Source organism: Sceloporus undulatus, chromosome 4 (genome assembly GCF_019175285.1).
Source record: "Sceloporus undulatus isolate JIND9_A2432 ecotype Alabama chromosome 4, SceUnd_v1.1, whole genome shotgun sequence".
Lineage (NCBI taxonomy): Eukaryota > Metazoa > Chordata > Lepidosauria > Squamata > Phrynosomatidae > Sceloporus > Sceloporus undulatus.
This window is the reverse complement of record NC_056525.1, coordinates 215,604,159-215,622,272: the sequence shown is the minus strand read 5'-3', so window position 1 is coordinate 215,622,272 and position 18,114 is coordinate 215,604,159.

The window sequence follows — 18,114 nt, the reverse complement described above, 5'->3', positions numbered from 1 at the left end:
CAATAAACCTATAACATCCATAAAACTCTTTTATATATCTAAAACATTAAACATGCTTTAAGAGCAACAATCTTATGACAGAATGTGCCAGATTCTGATACATAGCCTCATAGAGCATGCAATTCCACTACCAAAGAAAGATAGTGTCATTGGCATGCGATTCAATATAGATGTTCTTTTATCTCTGCATTCCCCCCATGTTCTTTGTCAGCTTTGTTCTGGTTAAATCAATTGTTTGTAGATCAGATAAGATCTTGTCCACAGGGAAACATCTTTTGTCTCTTGGATACCATGAAAACAGATTTGAGAAGGATAGAAAGTCTAACTGGCTTTGTAGTAAATATTGTATTGTTAGCACTTCTGCTTAGGAAGGTGAAATGAATGGGAGAAAGAAGGAATATTTTAAAGACTTCATGAAAGTTGGAGTAATTAATGGTTATGTTTACCCAAAGACACTTAGATCATGAGAATGATAACCAGACATAACTTGAATCTTGTGGGTAGAATTTCCACAGCTTGGAAAAAGTATTTTTTGTACTTTACATCTTCAGTAAAATGGCATTTTTTTCCTAAGCTGTCCTAAGATGTTACTGTACTGAAATGTACACAGTGCATTGTAGGGAGATGATTTTTGCAGATCTTTTTAAAGTTACTTACATGCAGGTTTATTAATAAAACACTAAATAAAAAGATTGAAGACAAAAGGCACATTCATATATCCAGGTGTCCTTGGCTCTTGGGTCATGATTACTCCTTATCACATCATCTTGACTCTTCTCTATTGGGACAGCTGAGAAAGACAAAGTGAATAAGTACTTTTTTTTAAAGGAAGCAGTTACAGAATTATTTCCATATATATATATATATATATATATATATATATATATATATATGTATACACATACACATTTTTCCTTGTTATAACACACACTATATGTACTCTCGGGTATATGTTTTGTACTGTTGTACTATAGCTTGTTATTCTGTAAATGTTATTTGGTAACTGATGCCAAACAAAACCCATTAAATTATTATTACTGAAATTATTGTCCTTTTTTCCAGCACCAAATGCAGAATCTAATGAAAAAAGAGCTTCCAAATATGTCAGAATATTCCATCTGTTTTGCTTTCATAATACTCCTCACATTTCAAGACGCTGGCAATTTGGCAGTCTCTAAAGGCAACTGAGGCCATTAAATTCATTGTGGAGATATAATCTGAGTCTCTCTAACAGGAGGAGGGGGGGACTCATTTGGAAAATCTGCATTTGAAATTTCCGTTTGCCTGTGCTTGCTAGTAATACTCTATATTATCATACCAAAAATAGCAGCAGGTGAAACAACAGGAGGCTAGATATAATGAAGGAACAGTGAATTGCTTAGATAGGGATGTAACCCTAGGAGTTGTGGATAGTCGTGCAATTGAAAGAAATGTGATAGAAATATTTCAGATTTTCAGTTCGAACACAAACAGGGATGCTTTTGTTAGACTATTAATATTTAAAGAGATAAGAGCAGGAACAGAGACCAAAAAAGACAAAAAGGTTTTGTTTTCTTTTTTCTTTTTTGTATCAAATTGTTGGACTACAATTTCCACTGTTCCTGACCTCTGTCCATGCTGGTTGGGGCTGCTGGGATCAGAGGTTCCACAGTATTGGGGGTGGGACAACCCCTGGACTACAGGATCTACCAGTACTTATACAATCAAAGACAGTCCCTCCCATCCTGCTGCTGCCCAGACTGGGTTGCTGACTAGGGCGGAAAAATGAAATGCACAGAATATATAGGATGAGGGACCCCTGGCTGAATGAGACCACATGTGAAAGGAATCTAGGAGTCCAAGTAGACCACAAGTTGAACATGAGTCAACAGTGCAGTGTGGCCACTAAAAAGGGCAATGCAATTTTAGGCTGCATCAATAAATGTATAGTGTCTAGATCAAGGGGAGTCATAGTGCCACTGTATTCTGCTTTGGTCAGACCTCACCTGGAATATTGTGTCCAGTTCTGGGCACCACAATTCAAAAAGGATGTTGAGAAACTAGAGAGTGTCCAAAGAAGGGTGACTAAAATGGTGAAGGGTCTCTGGAAACCATGCCCTATGAGGAATGACTTGGGGAGCTGGGGATATTTAGTCTGGAGAAGAGAAGGTTAAGAGCCCTGTTTAAATATTTGAAGGGATGCCATACTGAGGAGGCATCTGCTGCTCCAGAGAACAATGGATGCAAGCTACAGGAAAAGAGATTCCAGCTCAACATTAGGAGGAACTTCCTGACAGTAGGCACTGTTTGACAGTGGAACACACTTCCAACTCTACGATTCTATGAGTAGGAATGATTGGATTTGTGGTCCAATTCATCTGGACAGCATAATTCTTGGGAAAGCTGATAAAAAAACATAAGAAGAATCCTGATGGATCAGACCAAATACCTATCTACTAAAACATCTTGTACCCCATGGTGGTCAACCAGATGCCCATAGAAGTTTCACAACAGGATGGAAAAGCAATAGCCAACTTCCAATACTATAGAATTTGGAAACATATTTATTACATGTTAATTACACATTATTAGATGTGTTGGTATTCTTTTTCTGAAGTGAACTGAAGGCAGAATACATGGTTTTCCTCCTCCCTGCTTAATCATCACAACAACCCTGTCAAATCGGTTAGGTTGAAAAATATTAAATGGCAGAAACCCAGGTTCATGACTCTTTACGTTGCATGACTCAGTGTGGAGTTGAACTTCCCAGTGTGGAGTTGGACTTCCCAGGTCCCAGTCCTAAATTCTAACCACTGCTCAACACTGGCTCTTCAGATCTGGAGATTTTATATAGCTAGTAGCTGCTGATTACCCCAGTGGGATTTTGTCTTTGGAAAGAGCAAAGGGAAAGCAAAGGGGTTTAATTTTGCAGCCATGGGATTTTGCTGAAAGAGCAAAAGGAAAAGGAAGGGTTTTTAACTTTTCCCCTTTCTATGACAGGAATGAGGGATTTTCCCTTTGGAAAAAGCAAAAGGAAAGGAAGGGGTTAACATTGTTCCTTCCAAAGACAGAAACAAGGGATTTTTGCCTTTGGAAAGAGCAAAGGTGAATGAAGGGGATCAGTGTACTTCACCTCCCAAACTGCTGCCATGCACACACAAGGCCCAGCCTCTCCACCTGATCCTGGTATTCACTTTCATCTCTTCCTCTCACTCCTGAGCTGAAAGGGATGCTGAAAAAGCATTCAAGCACCTCCCCTCTCTGATTCAAGTCTGAAGTTGGTGCCCCTCTTGAGAAACTGTCACACCACTCTGCGGGGAAGGCATGCCTCACTGCTTGAGAATCTAGTGATTACACCATTGGCTATGTGCATTATCACATGGGAGGAATGTCTCCCAATTTCAAAAGAAAACAAAGTAGGGCCAATTCGGAAAGAAACGCTATTACGCAAATGGTTATCAAATGCACAGAAGAATACAGCGCCCATCCCAAAGCCAAAGTAGTGTGAATGAAAAAGAAATTATCTTTTCTTTTTCTAGTCTAGAATTCGAATTAGCATCCCTGCACATGTGCAGTGAGGGCAGAATATCATGAGCTTTTTACACTTCCAGCAGGGCTTGTCTCCGGTTCCCGTTTTTTGGCTTTGTTTCACATTATTTGTTCTTTCATTACCCCTATTTCATGTTATTATGCAATTCACATTACTTGTTCATTCATTACCCCTTATTTCACATTATTTAGGCAATTCACCAATTCAAAATCAGTCCAAAGCAACCTTGTACTTGGTTTGAGCATTGGACTCTAGAAGGCAGGTATTGAATCCCACTGGGAGACCTGATGCACATCACACTTTCTCAGCCTCCTCAGAAAATGGCAATGGCAAACCCCATCTGAATAAACCTGCCAAGAAAACCCAAATAGCGGGGTGGGGGGGGGGTCTCCAGATGGTTGTGTGTGTGTGTATGTGTCTGTGTCTGTGCCTTTAAGTCTCCAGCTATGGGGGGTGGGGGGGTGGGGAGAGAAGGAGTCCCTCCCATTTGGGAGAGCTTTGCTGCAGCGGTCCTCTCTGGTTCTAACCTGGCCCATTGGGAGTCCCATTGAAGGCAATGGTGCTGCCTCACCATGAGTCGGAAGAGGGGAAAGGGGAGGGGAAGCTGTGCAGGAACCAGAGCTGGCAACTAAAGCTACATCCGCACTGGAGAAATAACCCAGTGTGGCACCGCTTTAACTCTTTGTGGCTCAAAGCTATGGAATTCTGGGAGTTGAGGTTTGTTGTGAGCCCAGAGCGATGCCCCTGAGGGGAGGAAAACAGGCACCCCCCCCCATTCCCCAGACTGCCTCATGCCATCATCCCCCAAAGGAGGAGGAAGGAGGGAAGAAGAACTTCTCTTTGGGGCTAATAAACAAAGGGAGGAGTTTTCTCTCTTTTTGAAGCCCCCTGGCCCTGCATAAAGGCAAAAAGGGGCAAGGTTCCCTGAGGGGCACAAGGGGCAAGGTTCAGGGCAAGCTCCAAGCACACCATTTTAGGCAGAGAGAGAGCTTGCAGGATGCCTAATGGAGAGCCTCCCCCCCCCCACTCTTTCCTGTCAAAAACAGCTGCTTTTCCTCCCGGCTGCTGGGGAAGACCCAGGAGCCCTGGAAGCGAAAACAAAACAGAGAATCATGGGAATTGATGTGTGTGTGTGTGTGGGAGGGGGGAATACCAGGGCCAAAACAGACATGCATATCACACCAAATAACATCCAATGGAATGCAAAAGTAGCCTGGGAATAGGATTTGTGAATTCACTAGTTCACCGAATTTACTTAATTTTCAATTGCTGTGAAATTGCGTTTGGAGTGCATTCAGAATGCCAGTGAATGTGTATGATAACCTATTGTACAATAACGTGAATATCCATGATTGCATTTGGGATGACACCGGATTATATTTCCAATTTCCATTGTGTGATAATGACCTATGAATCAGTCTGATTAATTCACTTTAAAACCATCTTAGGTATTAGCCATCATATCCGTTTGTCTGAAATATAAATATAAAATTATAAATATAGTCATGGCAGCTAAAAAATAAAACAGAAGATCAGCATTGTGGAGGGAATATTTAATCATTTTTCTTTCTGTCGTTTCCCCCTGAAAATGATGTTCTCTATAACACCAAAGATACAGGTACTGCAGGATGAGGAAGCAGCTTGTGGAGGATTAATGAAAAGAATTCCACAATAGTTGGGAAATGACTATCCTCTACCCACATCCAATCCTAGCTTGGGAACATAACATTTTTGGACTCCAACTCACAAAATAACCCAGCTAGCACAGCCACTCAGTGATCTGGTTGCAAGATTCTGGGTGTTGCCTTCTAAGTAAGCATGGTTTCCAGGCTCTGTCTTGACTCTACAATAGCTGATCTTCCATTTTAGTTTGCAATTTCCTTCCATGTCTGAAAACAGGATGGTACATGTCTTACTCACATTTTCAAGTCTGAGTGTCTGAACTAAACTAAACTTCTGTGTTAGTTTGCATATGTAAGTACAAATCACACACAAAAAAAAAACCCTGTTTTTTTATTATTAGAAAACTTTCTGTATGCTGTTGCTAGTCTGCCAGAATAATGCACTGGGGAAATTGTTGCTACAATGTGAGGAAAATGTCATTGCATTATTAGGGTCATGGAGACTCTTATCAAGGTAAATAGATATGGAAGTTGCAGGATAAGGTGACGCCCTTTGAAATCCATCAGTGTCAAGATGCCAAGCAACTAATGCATATTGTCCACTTCCTGAGATGTCTTTTTGGATTATTTTATCAGGACTCGTCAAGGTTAAAATAGTAGCTATTTCTTATCAAAGAACCTTAGCAAAGTGTCTCATTTTTGGAACTTATTGAGCCAGAACTACTCTGCTTTTCTTCTGCCACGGAGATTCAGCAGCCTTGAAACTGGGCTTCAGGTGCTGCATGCCACCATAGGTTGCCCTTTCCCCATTTCTTGAGTGTGGAAGAAACATATGCCTTCTTTCATGCCTTTTCCTAGGCACTCAGAAAACATCCACTGACCATTTAGCCCCCAAATCTGATTAACAATTATGTGCCTGGCTAATTCGTCAAGGATTGTTAAGGAAATCTCTGGCAATGCTACTGTCTGTGTTAATTTTCTCCCAGTCTTGCACTAATATAATTTGGCTCTTAGAAGTGCTTTGTGGCTTACTGATGATGGAAATGTCTGCATGTGGTGGGGAACAATTGTGTTTTCTGATCCTGCTCCCCATCTCCAGGTTGCTCCTGCTCCACAGACTCACCAAAATTCATAGAGACATACATTCTGTGTATTGTCCCTTAATTTGGAACAGTACATGGAGTGTGCATCAGAGACTATGTGTACTTGAGGTGAGCATATAAAGATCTCTGGATGCAAGTCAGAATCAATATATAGAACGAGAGGTAGGCAATTTCATGAGGTCAGGGGACCCATTGCCACCTCACTCATAACTGCACCCTTTCCATTGCTGCCATTTTGCTGAAATTTAGTAATATAGGTTGAGTCTCCCCTATCCAGAACTCCAAAATGCAAAATATTCCAAAATCCAAAATTGGGTGGCTGAGATAGTGACACTTTGGCTTTCTGATGGTTCAGTGTGCACAAATTTTGTTCCATGCACGCTATTAAAAATATTGTGTATCAAATTAACTTCAAGCTATGTGCATAAGGTGTATATGAAACATAAATGAATTTGATGTTTAGACTTGGGTCCCATCTCCAAGATAGCTCACTGTATATATAAAAATATCCTAAAACCTCAAAAACTCCAAAATTCAAAACACTTCTGGTCCCAAGCATTTCAGATAAGGAAGACACAACCTGTACAACAGTAACAGTAGTGCACCCCCTCCCCACCATTAATTGAGTCAGTGTTATTTAAACTGAAATACATGGAAATATGTTTGTCTTGTTTTGAAGCCAGCCTCAAAAGGCTTCTGCTGATACTAATTTGCTTATCCAGTTCAAATGTGTTGAAGTTTTTCATTTAAATTCCATGTATATATTGGCATATGTGAGTTTACAGTAACATTATGGACCAGCTAAAGTACAGTTTGGACAAACTGAAGCACAAACTGATTTTAGCCTTATAACCAAAATATTCTTCATACATGGCAGAATTATCTCTTGGACTGCTTAATGGCAAAGTCTCAAACCTTGTTTCAAGTGGTTAATGGGTTTTAGAATGTAAGGATATTTTGCACAGGATAATATGACTTAGACTAGATTTTATGGTATAAAGAAAGGGGCTACTTTTGAAATCTGTTACTGAGGAAATGGACAAAGGAAGTGTTTTTAAAAGGCATTTTGGAAGGAAATGCATTTTCAGCTGTCATCTGGCCTTCAGTACTGGTGACTCTAAAAATTTACAGAGTATAAAAGCTATTTCCCAAAAGTTAAAATCACCCATCTATTATGGCTGAAGATATGCCCCCCCAGGAAATTTGGACTACAGATCAATCTTCCATACTAACTCAGAACATGGACATATTCATAGATGCTTCTTCTACCTTAACCTTCAGCCCCCAGTAAACACTATAGCATAATCCCATTAGCCAGCCCACTATCTACACAGTGCATTGCTGCTAATAGTGCTGTGGAAGAACTGCAATAAAACCAATGCTTTGATACTGCCAGCATCTACAAACATGAGATCTGCACTGCTGTCCCATGCACAGCTAGAACATCTTTACTAGTCCAGTCCAATTGTTGCATTATTTGAGATTATCAATTTCCATTATGTTTTAATGTCTTTCATCCATAGTAAATCAGTGGTATGGGATTTACCCTGGTGGCGCAGTGCTTAAATGCCTGTACTGCAGCCACTCACTCAAAACCATAAGGTTGCGAGTTCAGTCCCAGCTAAGGGGGTATAAGAATGGCTCAGGATTGCAATCTTGTGAGGTCTCTAAAATGAGTACTCAGCTTGTTGGGGGCAATTAGCTTACAGGTGTAAACCGTTTAGACACTGTTAGTTCAGTATGAAGCAGTATATAAATGAAACTGTTTGTCTACGGGATTCAGCTCGCAAACATGATGTAACTTGAAGGTAAGATTGCATTCTTAGATGTAAAGTTTCTTTCCTACTTTCTGTTCTACCTGTTTCTAACTGCAAATAGTTTCTGGACACCTCTCAGAAAAAAAGGTTAAATGACATGGCCAGATTAAATCGGTGTTCGTAAAATGTACATCTGAAAACCTGCTCTGGAAAACAGAGCCAGTTCTGTAACAATGACAGTTTAAGATTGCATCGTAATGGTCCACAATATCAGAGAGTGGGGGTAGATCTCTTGCCTTTACTTGGCTTAGAAGTTCAGGTGAAAGCAAGCATTATAAATGTGTCCATGTTTAGAATTTGCTTGTAGAAGTGATGAGCATCTACAATTCCTTGCTTTTAACAGAATAAAATTAAAATTAAAATGCTGTTTTGGATTTCGAATCCGTGGGATGGAAGCAGTGGGATCCTTGGGCGAGAATGATTATGTCCTCTTAGAATTGTTATGCAGAGGAAAGAGAAAGCCAAGCATAATCAGACACTTTGGACTTATGAGATCCAATGCATAGTCATTATTAACAAGCAAAGACAAAATCATGATCAGTCCCTTTAAAATAACCAAAATACAATGCAACCCCATAACTATGGAGAATATGCTCCTAGACTAACCATGGAAACATGAAACTGCAGATAATGGTGTACCCTATTGAAATGAATGACTTCCATCAATGTTGGAAGACCTAGAGATTCCTAGATAGAACACCTCTCTAGACATTTCTGGGTCCTCCAGCAAAACTCTATGGTAAATTTCTACCAGAAAGAATCAACTGAAGGAGCTAGAAAATGTCTAAAGAGAACATATTTTTACAGACACAGGTAAGTGAAACTGTGGGTACTAGTTCCATGGATGTGGGGGATTGCCAATACTATTCTTATTATCAAGGCATCACTCTACATTATTTACAAGTCAGTAATCCAGTCTGTGTATTAAGAAATCCAAATTCTTTTGTTGTGGCATTTCCCATTTATTACATTCATGCAGTGTCTCTGAGCAGAAGGTTAATTTGCTTATTAGAATCCTACCCTTATTTCTCATAATAAAATACAGTGTAGCCCACTTAGGCATCTAAGCATATTCAATTGCTACTTTACTGTCTTCCATAGTTAAAATGTCAGGGATTATGCAGATATTTTCTTTCTTGTTTTTGCTAAGCAAGAAAACAGGATAGAAGAAGACTGTGCTCAAAAAACAAATTGAAAACAGCCTCCTTCAGCATTAAAATCTCTCTGGAAAATGTCGTTTTTAGTAATGCTCTGCTGAAGAAAACCTATACCTGATGTGATGGTTTTAGGTTATGCAGGCAATGTAATCACTGCTTTGTAAAGAAAAGAACATTGTGAAAAGTTCTGGAAAACAGAGGAAGGAATAAGATTTTTAAAAAGAGGATAATCTTATTTTAGCTTCTCTGTGGGATATCTGAAACAATCCAGCTATTTCTCAATTAATCCAGTGCATGTATTATAGTTAAACACATAAGATAAATATAGATTCATGTGTACATTTTTACCTTAGGAGCTTCAGGGAGCATACATAGTCCTTTCCTCCATTTTGCATCTCACAGTAACCTTGTGCTGTAGGTTGTCTCAGAATCAGTGACAGGTTGAAGGTGACAGTGAGGTTCATGTTCAAATAGGAATTTTAACCCAGCTGTCCCCAGTCCAAGTCTTCAAGCAATCACACTCTCTCAATAATATCATGTTTTCGTGTGCATATAACAACATGCTTGATTCTGTGGCCATCAACTGGAACTTGCATCCAGAATAGATAAAGTGATGCAGGAATACCTAGCTACCTATTAATTTAAAACATCAATGTTAGATAAACTACATCAATAATCTGTGAGAAATTTTGGAGGACAGGAGAGGTCCCAGCAGAGGAGAGAAAGATTTTAGAGCAGAACATACAGTCTGTCTGTGAACTGCGAGAAAGGAATGCTGTGATTACTGAAAGCCAGCATAGGTGTGTGAAAAACAAGATATCCCACAGAGTTATAATCTCTGTAGATGAGGGGAATGCTGTGTATATCTTGATTTTGGTAAGGCTTTTGACAAGGTTCCCTATTCAGACAAGCAGGTAAATGTGGGCTAGATAGTGCTATTGTTTGGTGTATCTGTAATCAATTGACAGAACAAACCCAGATGTTCAGTAATCTTTTCCTCTTCATTCTATATCACTAGAGAAATGAGTCGTGATAAATGTAAGGAAGAAAAAATGAAATGCACAAATATTGACAGTGAGTGACATCTGGCTAGACAACAGCATATGTGGAAAGGATCTAGCAGTCTTAGTCGATCACCAGCTAAACACGAGTCAACACTGTGATGCAGTAACCAAAAAAAGTCAATGGAGTTGCAGGCTGTATCAACAGGAGTATATTGTCTATATCAAAGGAGGTAATCATCCCAATCTGTTTTGTTTTGGTCACACCTCCACCTGGGATACTCTGTCCAGTTGTGGACATTTTCATGTTCACTGTCTAGCTGAAACCTGTCCAGAGGAAGGCAACCAAGATTGTAAACGGTCTGGGGGGAAAAGCCCTATGAGAAACTACTTAGGATGCTGGGTATGTTTAGCTTGTAGAAGAGATGCTTGAGAGGTAATATGATAGACATCTTTTAGTATCTGAAGGGATGCCTTCTAGAAAATGGAGCAAGCTTGTTTTCTGCTGTTTTCTAAACTAGGAAACAAACAAATTGATTTAAATTACAAAAAAAAGTGATTCCATGTAAACATTAGGAAGAACTTGCTGGTGGAAGAGCAGTTTGAAAGTGGAATAGACTGTCTTGAAAAATGGTGCCCTCTCCTTCTTTAGAGATCTTTAAATAAATGTTGTATGGCCATCTTTTCAGAGTTCTTTAGTTGTGTATTCTGCATGGTAGGGGATTGGACTACATGGTTTTGTTTTCAATGCTTATGAATTTTGTTTGTTTTCTTCAACTGTATGCCCTTCTCCAGTTGTATGTGGGTAAAGATAGTAAAATCTACTCATCCATCAAAAAGTGATACCTTTATTGGACCAACCAAATGCAAATAAATACATGTTGCAAGTATTCAAAGTTTCACTGGCTTCTTCATCAGACAAAGATGTTAAAAAGCATACAGGAAAGGGGGGATTCTAGGTGAGATCTAACCAAAACAAAATAGAAGAAAATAAAATAATTAAATATTACCATGTTCTGGCCATCTCTGGGAAAGAAATATATAAATAGTAAGCAGAAATATATTGTTATGCCTTCAGAGTCAATAGTCTTTGAGTTCTCCTAGAATTCATGAAAATGGGCGTAGGTGCCAGAATAAAGAGTTTGACATGCATGGTAGTATTTCCAGGTAATTAGACCTCAGTATTTAATAAGGTTAGGCTCATGGAAGGGCATAGGTAATAAATTGCTTTACAGAGCAAAGCCAATACTATCAGATGAATCAGTAAACTTCAAAGGAAGCACTATAGCTTCTGCCAATTGTGTATTCTTCCATGAACAGCATTTGAGAATGTGGGATCTAGTCTCTGAAAATGTATCCTATAATAAATGGATTAGGCTCTGAGTGCCACAGAACTCTGTGGTTTTGCTGCAGCAGAGTGATGCAGGTGCCCTTACAGAATGTATTGCCAGCTATTCTGCTGAAATCTAGTTAGACTCTTGAAATAAGAGTCAAATAATGTTGCTGGCTATCTTAAACATGTCAGTTTATCAATTGTCAATCTTGACAGTCATATCTAAAAGAAAAGATAACAACCAGCCATCCAGATGAAGCCTCAGCCCCTGCTTAGAAATCTCCAAGGAGATACAGGCTCCAATAGGATCATAAAAATTGCAGACTTCCATAATAAAAGTTGGCATGTTCTCCTTAATCATATTTTCAATCTTAACATAATCTTTGTAGATTATGTCAGTGGTATATTTTACAGACCAAGTTTTAATATATTCCCTGTCTCAGCCTGCTGATCATTAATATCAGAAAACTAGGCTCTTGGCTTGTACTAGCACCAGTTGACATCAGTGGTTCCTGAGGTCTCACGAGGGCCCATCACCATGCCAAGCACCAACCTCAAATGCTAAATACACTCACATGGGTCTGTCTGTCCCTTCAGTGTCCCTTTGCCCAGTATTGGAACCTCTGTAGCTTGGCTGGTGTCTTCCATTTTAATCTCTTCATAATGTTTCTGGAGCTTGCTAGCATATGCTACACTCTTCCCACTGGAGAGGGGTTTTTATAATTAATGTCTAGCATTGTGCATGTTCCAAGGCCATGATGACCTGTGGAAATTAGGAAAATATGCATGTGTAGGAGTCATACTGACCTGAGGACATGAGTGAGACCTGGAATGGATTTGGTGAACACCTTAGACCCCAGGAAATGGAGGCAAAGGGAGTCCCATCACAAACAATCAGAGACTATACCTTTCACTTCACCTCATGACATGGTCCTAATCAACCTTCCTATCTGACCATCCAGGACCTCCTTTTGATCTTATAATTTACCCACAATTTCAAAGAGACAGTGGCACTGTTGGTGGGGACCCCCAACCCTCCCTCCACTTTTTAAAGTAAGAGGCTCTACTATTACTCCATTGTAAAGCTACTTCAAAAAGGGCCTTAGAAGCACTGTATAGAGTCCTTGCCTCCTAGTTGACTTTCTGCCTCTGCTTTCATTAGTGCTTGATTCTAACATCTACCTGAGTTCATCTCTTCCTCAGTTTTCAATCTATCAAGGAGCATGTTTGTTTTCTGTTGGTGTTGTATTTAATAAAGAGTAATGAAAAATCAACAAAACTGATGTGCATTTCCCAATATATGGAGATTTCAGAGAAACGTGACTAAGGCCCGTTCCAGACGGGCAAAAAGTACATACTAGGTACATACTAGGGTTAGGAAAGGGAGTCCTTTCTGGACACCCTAACCCTAGTATGCACTTGGTATGTACAAAATGGTGGCGCCCATTCTACATCACAACCATGCCGCCTCCAAACGGAGCGGTATGGAAGTGATGTCCAGGCATCGCGCGAGGGCGCCTGGGGCGCCCTTGCTGCAGCACCAGAAGGAGCTCTGAAACGGAGCTCCTTCCAGGTTTGTGTCACTGGGCACAGCCTTTACATGGCTGCACCAGCAACACAAATGAGAAAGGGACTGAGCAGGCCCTTTCTCTTCGTCCCTGCCACTGTCGGGTGTCCTTGTAGCATGAAGCCCCAAGGACACTCCTTTCCAGGCCACAGGGAAGCGGCCTTTTGCCGCTTCCCCCTGGCCTGGAAAGTGGCGGATTGTGGCCTCAGAGGCTGCCGCTGTGGCAGCTGAGGCCCTGATCCAGCGGGGAAAGGGGCGGGAACAGGCCACCCCGAAAGGGCAGTCTGTAAACTGCCTTTGTTCACTGTTTGTAAGATTTGTACATCACAGTGGAGGCTTGAATACATTGAATCAACCTCAGGCCTCTTTCTCAGATAACCTAAATTTATCTGGAAAGTCAACTTGGCTGTACTATTGGAAAGAGAGCTAGAAACTTGAGAGAAAAGTTCATAGATTAGTGATTTGCTTCATTAGCTTTAGTTTCATCCCATGAGAAGTCATCACATAGCAAGGGAGTAAGAAGAGACATTTTGTATTAATTAGTTCATATTTGTACAGTGGTTTGGAGCTACTGTGGCATATTAGCTCAAAGCTCCATTAATATTCATTTGTAGAAATTCTTCATGTTGTGTTGGTCCTACCTTTGGGGTTTTATGTATAGTGATTACCTTTTTAATATAGTGAATATTAGAGAAAACAAAACTATGCCTTTCTACTTACACTGCTGAGTCTACATTGATAATGTCAGTAAACCTTTGGGGTATTTATTAAATAATTCAGGTAAGAATGAGTTTCCTGCTTCAAATGGCTTTCCCCCTATAAGTTATCTAACAGTTTGAGGGAGAGTAGCTGAATGGTGAATTAAGAAAAAGGTCATAGCTTTAATCCCTGGCATCTCCCCAAAACCCTGCTAGGCAGTGATGGCAATACTGGGCTAGATGGAGTAATCATCTGAACTGGTACAAGAGTTCTTCCTATGTTACTCTGTAACCTTAGTATTATTTCACTAATCTTGAGCAGATGGCCTAGAATGTGATGGCTCATTTCTTATGTAATACAAGATGCAGGGGCTGCATTGAACGACTGTTGTTTACCCCAGGATTAGGGAGCCTTCATCCCCTGGTTGTTGAAGAACTGCCCCTCCCATCACTGTAAACATTGGCCAGGATTGCTTGGAGTCATGGGAAATGGAGTACAAAAACATCTGGAGGTCAGCAGGTGTCCTAGTCTTAAAGCCCTGTTTGGCTCACATTCTGGACATCTTGAGGATCTCCACCTCTCAAATGTACTCTTTCCATATAGTGAGTATTTTGCACTTCAGAAATGAGGCTATAAAATGGCAGGAACATGTCAGAAGATAGCATTAGAATATTTACCCATCTTTAGGACATGAACATCAACACAACACAAGGAGTAGTGAAGAGATTCTTCAAATGATCTTCATAAATCTTTCTTCCCCCCCCCCCCAGTTTATGATTTTATAATACTGGATACTAATTTTTCCACCAAAAATAGCTCTTTCCGTGAATATCCTTTCTTCAGAATATTTCTGAAAGCAAACACAGAATTGTTTAATCAACAACTTCAAACTCAAACCTGGAGATATACTAATCATCTTTGATGTAGTCTCCCTGCTCACCAAAGTCCCCATAATGGACACTACGGCATTCATCTGGAAAAAATTTCCTGAAGACATTACAGCCCTGTTTAAACATTGCTTCACCACAAGCTACTTCCAGTCGGACAATGGATTCTATGAGCAGAGAGATGGGGTAGTCATGGGAAGCCCTCTGAGCCCCATGATAGCAAACTTTTACATGGAAACAAAGCAAAGAAAGTTTGGCTACCAGTCCTGAAAAACACCAAAATCAAGACTCAGCAAGTGCAAATGAAAACCACTCAGGGTCAGGGGGTTTCCCAGCAGACAATAGATCACTAATTAAATAGACACCCCAAGGCTTTCCTATTCAACAATAGACCAACACACAGACTAACATGTAAATCATTTTCTCCCAACCAAGGGTCACACAGTATATATACCCCACTCACTTCCATGCCAGTATTCTCTGAAGATACCAGCCACAGATGCAGGTGAAATGTCAGGAATAAACTCTTCCAGACCACGACCACATATCCCAAAATATCCATAAAAAACTATGGATGCTGGCCATTGATAGGTGCATACATTGTAATTACTGAAAGGAAAATATGAGTGCTTTGTAAAACTTGTTTATTTAGAAGAACTCCAGTGAAGAGAGGAACTGTAATGAGGTTGGCCTTTTGCACAAGACCCTGGTGCTTCTTACCCTAAAATGCACCACTGGTCCCCACAAGTTATATTTGTCCTTTTGAGATAAGCCAAATACCATTACTTTGTCCTGCCGAAGTCTATAATTTTAGAAGAGATTAAATAACCAATACTTGCATTTTCCCCCATCTGTGATGTGAACCAGTAACCCCATGAAATTGGATGAGCACTAACCTGTGAAAAACTATTAGCCCTATGTTCTAAGATAAAAATAATAAAATATATAAAAAATTGAAGAGGGTGGAAATCACTTTGTGAACTGGGTTTATATTTGTCATTTTCTTGAGCAGTAGACTATTTTAAAACTTATATGAAGTATCACGTAAGTATTTAAAATACCAAAAGAGCCACAGGAGAGAGAAAGTGACCTTAGTTTGCACCAAAGACTCCTTGCAGAGAATATTAACCCTAGTCATTCATATTAATATATTTTAAAAAGTCTACTTATTTGTGTTAACTTGATTTTGCCTGTGGTGGTGTCAGTGGTATGCCAGACTTGAATTCCTTTTTATCAGAGAACCAGTATGGTGTAGTGTATTGGTTTGATTGCTGGACTAGTTCTATAGGACACTAAGGTTTGAATCTCCATTCAGCCATGGAAATATACCCGGTGATCTTGGGCAATTTACTTTCTCTCAGCCTCAGAAGAAGGCAAGAACAAAACCACTCTGAATAAATCCTGTCAAGAAAACCCCATGATAGATTTATCTTAGGGTCACCATAAATTAGAAGTGATTTATGGCACGCAATTACACCAACAACAAGAAAGCTTTATACAGAAGATGTTTGTTAAAATTTGTTAGTGGGAAGAATAAGATCCCCATTGCAAGATATTTTGGCTTTATGCCTTATAAATTTCTAGGAATCATCACATTTTATTTTATTTTTTTAAAATTTTTTATTTATTTTTTGTAGGTTACATAACATATATGAAGTATAGATACAATGTTATTGCATTTTCCAACCAATTGGTATAAATTCTACTTGCATATCACTTATTTTTATACACAATTAGAAAAGCAAACCTTCTTGATTTTATCAATTCTTCCAACCTCTTTTGACTTACTCAATTTCTGATATCTCTCTTGTTAATCTTAAAAAAGAAAAATAATTCATCACATTTTAAAATTTTTCTTAGACTTTGAATTAACAAGGGTACTTGAAAAGATCCAACTGTAGCAGAGAATTACTTGATTTTGAGCCACACAACTTTGAGCAATGTTTTAAAAATAAAAATACCATTAAAACCTGAATTGCTTCTACTCGGACTGATGGACAAACAATTAGAGAAGAAATATGGAAAGGCTTTACATTATATGACTACAGCTGGGGAAAATGTTTATGCTCAGAGGTGAAAAGAAGTGTAGCCTAAGATCCAGCTCTCAGTGACCTTTGATATCAGATCTATATAAAAAAGGGATATCTTAGGCAAGTAGACCAAATGAGGACTCCCCAGCACAGGAAAACCACCTATGCCAGGTTGATCTAGATGGTTTCACATGGGAGAAGCCCAGGGGACTCAGCTATGGTGGAATCTCTCAAGGTGGTAGTGAGCTGGACTAGGAGATTGTTTGCATATAGCAGACAAAGGCAATTTTCTTCTGGGAATGAAACTCTTTTCATCTGAAAACATTCATACCAATTGTTCGATCGTTATTACATATCACACCCCATTTTTCTCCCCTGGGAAAATCACTAAAGCTTATCAACTCATGAAATCCTGCCCTTAGGACCCATTTCTGGGTATAAATACATGTGCCCAGACAATAGCAAATCAGTCTAGTCTGAAACCAAGCAGAACCTTGATTTCAAGTTGGCATCTCAGTAGCTGGTCATCCCATGTTCCGCAGGCAGCTACTGAGCCATTTTCAACCTGGCTATCCTGAAATTGGAGTTACGCTTCAAGATCGGTAGAGTTTTACTTCTTAGCAACACTGAAACTCACTATTACCTACCACCTTGGAGGTCTTTAAGCAGAGGCTGGATGGCCATCTGTCAAGGATGCTTTGATTGAGAGTTCCTGCATGGCAAATATCCTGCATGGCAAGTTGGACTGGATGGCCCTTGTGGTCTCTTCCAACTCTATGATTCTATATGTTTAGTATGTTTAGTTATGTTTGTTAATTTGATAGTGGTGTGTTTGTTGTGGTGTAGTTATGTATTTGTGTTTTAATTAAAATAATTTTTTTAAAAAAGAAAAGATCCAACCATATGTTTCGGTAGTCCTTTTGGAATCCTTTAGGCTACAAGTTTCTGTGTTTGTTTTACATTTTGTACACAATCTGGTTCAACTAGATTAAAAATCACTTCATTTCTAATTCCATTATTGTATATCATGCAGGTAGCTTAATGGTTAAGACGCTGACTCTGGTGACCACAAGGTCAGCAGGTCAGTTGTTTCAGAGCCAAGCGCCACGTGACGGAGTGAGCTCCCACCATTAGTCCCATGTTCTGCCAACCTAGCAGTTAGAAAACATGTAAAAGCGCAGGTTGATAAGTAGTACCACTTTGGTGGGAAGGTAACTGTGTTTCATGTGCCTTGGCATTTAGTCATGCTGGCCACATGACCACAGAGTCATCTTTGAGAATGATGGCTCCCTCAGCTTAATAATGAAGCACCACTCCCTACAGTTTGACACAACTAGACAATCATCAAAGGGGAAACCTTTACCTTTGT